This window comes from Pinus tabuliformis, chromosome 5_1 (genome assembly GCF_031772625.1).
Source record: "Pinus tabuliformis cultivar Carrire ecotype Pingquan chromosome 5_1, CPIR1, whole genome shotgun sequence".
Classification (NCBI taxonomy): domain Eukaryota; kingdom Viridiplantae; phylum Streptophyta; class Pinopsida; order Pinales; family Pinaceae; genus Pinus; species Pinus tabuliformis.
The window spans coordinates 40957558-40966870 of record NC_142305.1 but is presented as its reverse complement, the minus strand read 5'-3'; positions in this window follow the sequence as shown (position 1 = coordinate 40966870).

Genomic DNA, 9313 nt, shown 5'->3' with positions numbered 1-9313 from the left:
AGGCCATGGAAGAGGAGGGGACACAAGCTTGGGATATGTTCTTTGATGGAGCCTGTTCAAAGGAAAATGCAGGAGCAGGAGTGGTGTTGGTGTCTCCAAAACAAGACAGGACACATCTGTCTTTTAAACCAACTTTTCAGGTCACCAACAATATAGCAGAGTATGAAGCTCTAATATTGGGCTTAAACACTACCAAAGACATAGGAATCAGAGACATAAAGGTGTTTGGAGATTCTAATCTCAACATTCAACAAGTGAACAAAACATTCCAAGCAAGGCACACAAGGCTGAAAGCGTACAGAGATGAGGTATGGAGACTCAAAGAATCTTTTGATAGCTTTTGTATCTCATATATTCCTAGAGTAAAAAATCATCTTGTTGATTCCCTTGTTGTGTCTGCTGTCATGTTCATCCCTCCCATGCCACCTAGATTGTCTTATCAAGTCCAGGTAAAATATAGACCATCCTTGCCTAATAACATTCAGCACTAGAAATCTTTTGAGGATGATGATGAAGTAAATAGGTTTTTGCAAGTCATTGATGAATTCTCTAAAATGCAAATTGATCAAGAGAATGAAACCTTGGGGAAATGTCCCCAGCACCAGCTAAGGAACAGAATTGGCCAAGACAACGTTGTTTAGTTTCCTAGCAATCATATACCTAAAGGGCTAGTGCCTCTAGAGAAGTTGTTTGACCATAATGATGTGCCTCATAGGATTGCCAAAAAATAAAATTAGTCTGCATTCCATAGGCATAACATAGGGAGTCGAGATCATCCAAAGTATATAAATCTATCCACCCATTTGTCTGCTGCCCAAAGTTCTGAGCACTGCACCTTAATGAAGAAATTTGCTAATGTCTTTTCCTGGGAAAATAGTGATCTCAAAACTTATCACAAAAATATCATCCAGCATAATATCCCATTGGAGAAAGACACCATTCCTTTCAAACAAAAGCTAAGACCCATAAATCCTTTACTCCTCTCTCTAATTGAAAAAGAAATCAAGAAGTTGTTGGTTGTCAAAATCATAGTTCCCCTGAGATATTTGAAGTGGGTAGCCAAATTGGTAGTGGTGAGGAAGAAAAGTGGTGAAATCAGGCTGTGTGTTGATTTCAGAAACCTGAACAAATGTTCCAGAAAGGACAACTATCCCCTGCCAAAGATGGAACATTTTCTATAGAAAGTCTCAGGAGCCAAAGTTATGTCTTTCCTGGATGGATTTTCAGGGTATAACCAAGTTGTTGTACATCAAAATGACCAAGAAAAGACTACTTTCACCACTCCTTGGGGCACTTTTACATACTCTAAGATGCCTTTTGGGATGATGAATGTTGGGGCCACCTTTCAAAGAGCCATGGATATAGCATTCGTAGGAGAGAAGGATAAGTTTGTCCGTGTCTACTTGGATGATATAACAGTATATTCCAACAGCCATCAAGATCATTTGCAGCATTTGAAGAAAGTGTTTCTAAAGTGCAGAATGTTTGGGATATCAGTGAATCCTAAGAAGTCACAATTTGCTTTAGAAGAGGGCAAGCTTCTAGGACACATTGTTTCTGTTGTAGGTGTCAAGATCGACCCAGAGAGAGTGAAAGCGATACAAACCTTGTCTGTCCCAAGATCAAAAATGGAAATCCAATCCTTTCTGGGCAAAATAAATTTTGTAAGGAGGTTTATTCCTAATTTTACAGAATTGGTAAAACACATCACCTCTATGTTGAAGAAGGGATCAGAAGTTAAATGGACCGATGTAGCAAGAAGATCTTTTGAAGCCATCAAAGGAGCTATTATGGAAGCTCCCACTTTAATTAGCCCAGACTATAGCAAGGGGTTCCATATCTTCTCCTTTGCTTCCTATGACACCCTTGCCACAGTCTTACTGCGGAAAGATGATGGGGATTTAGAGCATCTAGTGGAATTTTTCAGCAAAACCTTAAGGGATGCTGAACTAAGGTATGATATTATCGAAAAACAGGCTTATGCTCTTATCAAATCTTTAAAAGCCTTCCGAATCTACATTTTGCACTCCAAGGTAATTGCATATGTGCCCTTTTCTTCAGTAAAGGATGTCCTAATGCAGCCAGATGTTGATGGAAGAAGGGCTAAATGGATTGCAAAGCTTATTGAATTCAACATAGAATTGAAGCCCGCAAGCTTGTCAAGGGCCAGGACCTTTCTCAGCTGATGGCTGAAGAAAATGGAAAAATGCTTGACATAAATTGCATGGGTAAAAATTCAGAGGATGGACAGATAGAAGAAGCAATAGTAGGACATGACCGATTGTTGGCTAAGAATATAACTTCTTGTGAATGGTATTCTAGAATAGCTCAATTTTTGCTGAAGCTAGAAGTTCTTCCAGGCCTTAGTTCAAGCCAAGCTAGGACTATTAAGCTCAGAACAACGAAGTTCTGTATTCATGAAAACTTTCTTTATTGGAGGGATCCATCTAGAATCATTTTAAGTTGTCCGGACAAAGAACAATTGGTGGAGGTCATGCATTAGTTTCATTCCAGGATCTGTGGAGGACATCACTATTGGAAAACCACAGCCCACAAGATCCTCAGAGTTGGGTGTTATTGGCCCACTCTGTTTTCTGATGTTTTTTCATTTGTAAGATCTTGTGACAAATGCCAGAGGTTTGAAGGAAAATAGTAGTTGAAGACCTTACCCTTGAAGCCAATACATGCCAGTGGCTCTTTCCAGCAGTGGGTCTTGGATTTCATAGGGGAAATTAATCCACATTCTAGTGGCCAGCACAGATGGATCTTAGTAGCCACTGACTACTTCACAAAATGGATTGAGGCCATCCCTACTAGGAAAGTTGATCACCATGTTGTCATGAAGTTCTTGACATAAAACATTTTCACCAGGTTTTCCTATCCATACAAATTGGTTACAGACAATGCAGCAGCCTTCAGGGCAAAAGGGTTGGTGGACATGTGCGACTCAATGGGCATTAAGCTAGTGCATTCCACCTCATATTGCCCTCAAGGTGTTGTGGCCAGCAACAACCCACCCCTTTTTTCATTTAAGTGTTGTCCAAAATACTAAATGAATGGGGACCCTTAGTTGAAACTTTAGGAAAGGCTAGAGTTTCCTTTCTTCTAAATAAGGTTACCATCGTAAGCTTAGGAAAATCTTTTGAATACTTTAAAACCTAAGTTTGTGATAAGAAAAATCTTTAAAGTTGCATCATAAAATGACATAAAAACTCCTCCATTTGGGTATAATCCTGGTATGTGAAAGAGTCCCGTACTAAGAGATATATCGCATCACAATAAAGTAGTGCCAATGTGAAAGCCTTCAAGATTTCCCTATTTGCGATAACCCCGATCGCAAGATCGCATATCGCGGGAATGGGCTAATAAAAATATGGCAAGCATAAAACTTCTGCGATCTGCGACATGTGCAATATTGCGATAACACGATGGTGCGATAATGCGAGAGCGCGATGGTGCGATAATGTGATGTCGCGATTTGCGACGATTGCGAACCAAATCACAAAATCACCCAATCGCGAAACTTTCGGGCACGTTATTCAAGAAAAGCCAGTTACCATAATCTGATTTAAGATCATGCGCTTTTAATGATAATAAAGGAATTAGTTGTCATCTATTAAATGTAGATGCGTGCTTTTGCAAAGAATTACTTCACATAAGGTGGCATATTTAATATATCTGTTGCATTTAAGACTCTCCCATCACCTTTCTTGATCAATCATTTCCATTTGTGAGCTGCAGGAACGAAGAACAAAAGGCGATACAAAGCCATACACAGGAAGAAATGGGAAAGAAAAGTAAGGCTCAGGGCTCTGAGGTGAAGGAGATGGCACCTTTATATACAGACACAGCTTGTAACAGGGATGCAGCGATATCAACGTGGGAAAGCATGTACAGACAGCTTGAAGAAGAAAACCCCAGAATAGTGAAGGTTACTATTGTCGCAGATTCACAGGGCTCTTCCGAAGCATCCTTAGAAGAACTGGAGTGCTCATTCCTTCATCGGATAGCAGCAAGACCTAAAATTCTCCCATATATGGATATGATCAAGTGGATACTTGACAATGCAGAAATGGACGACAGACAGTTCAAAATTCAAGGACATGGGCTCATCGGGTCATTCGCTTCACAAGACTTAAAGCTCATGTATCATCTTCCTAAACCGCAGGTGACCTACAATGCACAATTCATTAAAACATTTGTGGCAAAGAACCCGAACCTATCAGAGACCACTAAATATTGGTCTAGAAAAGATGAACCGCTCAAAAAGGATAAAAACGGTATGTACAGCACTGGTTCCCTCACCTCTCCATATTGTTTTGCTGTGGCCATGCTTTATAGATTATTTGGGATGCCAGATATCAATAAGTTTTCGTCTGAATGGTTACCATTGATTAATGCTGCCACAAATGCCATTATTATAGATTGGGCCAAGATCTTTTCTAATAACCTGTTCACAGCTATTATCAAATACCGGTCTAAGAGATCCATGTCTCAAAGGATCTATCCTCCTTTTTACCTATCCACATATGTTATGGATTCTATTTGTTATGTGTCTAAATTTCCCTCTATGGGTTGGAAATGGACAACTCAGGACCCATTACCCATACATGTCTATCATAAGATATTATGGGATTCTCAGTTCGTTCCGCATTTCTACCAAATTTGTCATGGGATTATCTTACCGATGTATAGAATGATGTATGACAGAGAACCCCCGAGGTGCTCACCTGAGGCACAGATAGATATCATCCCCATCAAAAGATGGTTCGGGGAAGAATGGTTCACCTATATTAGAGTATTTGGAAGCACCGTCCCTCCTCATGTCCTACCTTTATATATTCCTGACAAACTGCTGGCTCGAGAAATTGCATATCAAACTTGTTCAGAAGGCGGCCTAACCAAAGATCTAAAAGACAAAAAGAAGGCCATATGGCCCCAGTTTCCTGTGGCTTGTGGGGCCTTCTCATTGCTCGATGTGGGTCACGCATTCACCGAAGTGGAGAATATGACGTGTATACAATTATTCAAATTCCCGGGAAGGCCATTTGACCCAAATAAAGTCGCCCAAGATTTCACAATGAACGTCAAGATAAAGATATTCGTTGGAAAGAAGGATCTGTTTGATGATTTATTTCAGAATAAAAGCTCACTCCAGGAAATTTTGCGGGAAGCTCAATAACAACTGTCTCTAGATGACCTCCAAAAGTTCATGGTATACAGGGAAAGAAGACTAGCCACTGTTCCTCTAGAAAAGCTGCAACTACCTGCCAGAGAACCTACTCCAAGCATTAGCCTTAGCGAGAATTCAAGCGGTGCTGGATCTAAATCTAGGAGCGGATAAGAGATGCCTGAGCATTCTAAGAAATCTGTAAACGACCCAGATAAAGGTGAAGAGTCAGCTAAGGACACCGTGCAGTCAATGGAATTTCCACGGCAGCAAGTTATCGCCTCCCCATTAAGGGATGTTCCCCCTCTCATCGTTGAAGCACCACCCATCACAACAGAATTAGACAAAGAATGGGAAACCTTCAATGAACTGATCAATCTTGAAGGACAGGCCCCAAAAACACCTGTGAGCAACACATAGGTAACATAAGAAGAGGGCTCAGCGTTGCTCTTCAACGAGTGGGACGATCAAATCAGGGAGGCAGAAGAAGTAGAATGGAAGCTGAAGGCACAGGAAAAGGAAAAAGCGGTCCAAGCACTAGACAGGTTAAGTAGGGAGTGTTACTGGGCATACTTAGTGAAGCCGCATAGTCAGCAGATGACTGTGAAATGTATCATAAATGAGGCCAAGAAAGTAGTGCCAGCTCTCATAGATTCTGTTTTCTCAGCCCAGCTCAAAGCAGAAGTCAGCCAGCCGACTCTCCTCAAGCCCATGATGAATGCATGCAGTTTTAAGGATCAAATTCAGAAGTAACCTTGTTTAGAATATTGTTTTTTCTTTAAAATTAGATTAGAAAAAGGGCGGTCATTTGAAAACCACATCCTAAATTTTGTAAATTGACTATTATTAGAATTAGGAAGTAGTATTTTAACCCTTCTCATGCATTTGGAGAAGGGTCCAGAAATTTGTCAAAAACTTGTCCTCAGAACATGCACTTTTGCACCCTCAGAGGAGGTTTGGATGAATGGATGGATCGAGGTTTATTAATGTTTGCATTTGATGTCTGCTACTGATGTTGCACTTTTGTACTCTTAGTAGATGTTAGAACAAGTAGAGATAAATCATTTTTGCTTGAAGCTTATGAGTAGGACCAGTCATAAATGGTACTTTTATCTCTTGGCCATTTCTGCTTATATTCTTAAAGTGATATACAGTTTTTAGTTGTTTATATGTTATTGCATGAATGTGTGAGTTACCATTTGGCACTTTTGTACGGTGGAGTCATTTATTTATGTTTGATATATGAATAACTTATTATGGGATATGCTGTTCACAACTGTTTTGCCTAAATTTTTATGCAAAGTGGTTCATATTAATTGATTTCCATTCTTATGATGACTGAATGATCTTTATTACCAGTTATTGTTTGAAATCTCTTTAGATCGCATAATAGGAGAAATACACCTCGGGTTAGCATAGATTAGATGTGATGTTTTCATTAGATTACAATAGCATAGAATTAGATTAAAATAGCTTAGATCAGAACTCCTAGATCAGAATAATCCAACTCTGCACACACACACCCTTAGATTGGGAAACTGGTCCCATTATCCCCAGTTGGACCCGCTATACCAAATGGATAAGGAGCTGCCAACCAAGGTCTGGACCGGGTGGGTATCCCCCTTGTTGTCGACTCGATTTTTGGGGCTTCAACATATTTGGCGCTAGAAGGAGGGCCTGAACATAGTGTCTGTTGGAAGGGTTTGAAATCGTAATCATTTGAATTAGGATGGCCGCTCACAAACTTCCCATTTGTAGTTGCATCCATGTTTGTGCCTATTCCAACACTCCACCTGATGTGGTAAGACTCTTGTCTCAGGTAAAATTCAATGGTAAGAATAATTCTTCTGCTTTTAATCATGCTCTTCAATTTATTCAAAGAGTTTCAAGTTCGAACGTTCAAAGAATTGATGAAGGCGTTTTATGCAGAATTTTTACTCTTACATTCACGGCGGAAGCCAGAAAATGGTGTAGAACCCTCCCAGTTGCCTCAATTCACAGCTGGGACCATTTTGTCAAAGCTTTCATCTGTAAATTTGATTGCTATGATTATGATCAGGTATATGATGAGATTGAGTATTTACGAAAAGAAGATGAATCTGTTAGGGATTTTAATATGCGATTTCATCTTGATTGTTTAAAATATGATCTTGAAAATGAACTCATGAATGAAGAATCTTCAGATTATTCTGAACATTCCCTACCTCCTATGTCTGATCCATCAGAAATTAGTTCGAGTCTTGTTTTATTTTCTTCTAATAGGAATGAAAATTCCAATTTAAATATGCGAATCACTCATGATGAAGAAAATTCCCAAAGCTTAGGAGATCTGCCTGCTCTAACGCAAGAAGATAAAAGCGAAGATGTTGAAAGAAAGCCTGCCTCGGAACCAGAAGACAACTTGGAGACAAGGTTCGATAATATCATCGCAAGTCAAACGCCCAGGTTAGAACAGCAAATTAATTCTCTTTTGGAAAATACAAACACGCAAAGGTATGATCTAAAGCCCGATGTCTACGGTGAATGTGATGAACAAGAATTTTTTCACGATGATATTTTCAAATGCATTGTTCCGGAATCGCATTTTTCTCTTTATCCTGATGTATTTAGTGATGATAATTTTTTCCCCCTCAGTATTAATGATATCTCAAAAAGTACAGAGGATTATTCAAATAAATCACCATTAGGTTTTCAAAATAAAGAGGCAGCTATAGAACATCCTTTGGTCATTAGTAAACAAGAACAACTTGACCTTCCTTTTCTGAAAATATTGGATAAAAAAGAAAAATCTAGAGAGACCAGTAAAATCATTTATGATAGCTATTGTGATGATGATGCTGATGTTGATTTATCTCAAGTAACTCAACAGAGCTCAGATAATGAGAGATATTCTAATTCAAGAATCATATCAGTTGATCCTCATTCCAGAGCGACAGATCATTTGCATGATTTTACTATTCAAAACAATGTCCCGATCTATGATTCGTATCATGAGCAAACCCCTATGCATGTTCCCAATCATAACTTGTTTTCTGATTCACAAGACGTAATTCGAAGTTACTCAGATCCCATGATTCTGGCCAGTTCTTGTGAAGAAGAAGATATTTCATGTCAGTCCCAGTTGTGCTGTAACATTAGCTGTACAGATAATCATTGCATTCTTTTTCGCTTGCACTCATTTTGTACAAAATCGGATTGTGTTTTAAATTTTCAGATTTTCGATGGATTACTATGGTATATTCAACATCTTATCAAAGAACATTCTAAAGATGTATTACCATTTTGGAAAACTAAATTGTGTCAAGGAAATACAGAACTTTTTCAATTCCACGATCAATCAATATCAGCCTTTCAGAAGAAACTTCTGTGTCATCCAAAACATCATCAACAAAAAAAATTATTTTTGGAAACTTGCCAACAATTCGCGTTAATTGATAAATCTCTTTCCAAAAATTTCCATCTATTCTTCATTAATTTATTTAGTGATTTATATGTGGAAACTTTCCTTTTACAAGAAATTGCTAAAAGCTTGACTTTTACGCATAGTAGATTACAGGCCATCAAAACTAAAAAATCATATTCGCAATCTGGCTTGTCATCTTTCCTATTACGTGATCACCAATCCATAACAGAAATTCATCCCGATTTTTATGATCCAATAGGTATCCAATTGGACAAAAGATTTCATAAGAAAGAAATTTCAGGCGGATTTCCAACTGAAGTTACACTTTCTAATCCTACATCCAATATTCACAGTCCAAGAAAAGTTTTATTCTTAACACTAATGTTTAAAAGGTACATACGTGTAGGAATAAAAATGAAAAGATGGTTCCACTGGAAATATCATTTTACCTAGTTAATTTTTCTATTTATAGTTAGGATAGGAGTAGGGGTAGTTTAGCTAGGTTGTTAAGTGGATAATTTAGTTTTTTAAATATTGATAGGCAAAATAAGAGAAGAACTTATCCCTATCATGTACATAATCCAAGGGAATAGTTACCTCTCATTTCTTTAAATTTTCCCCTCCCTAATAAAATCTGCCTGTGGTTAACAACATTTGACATTTACTAAAGACACCATTTCTCTATCAGATTTTGAACTTCTGCTCGTATAAATAGCAAATCTTTTGGAAACTTAATCTTT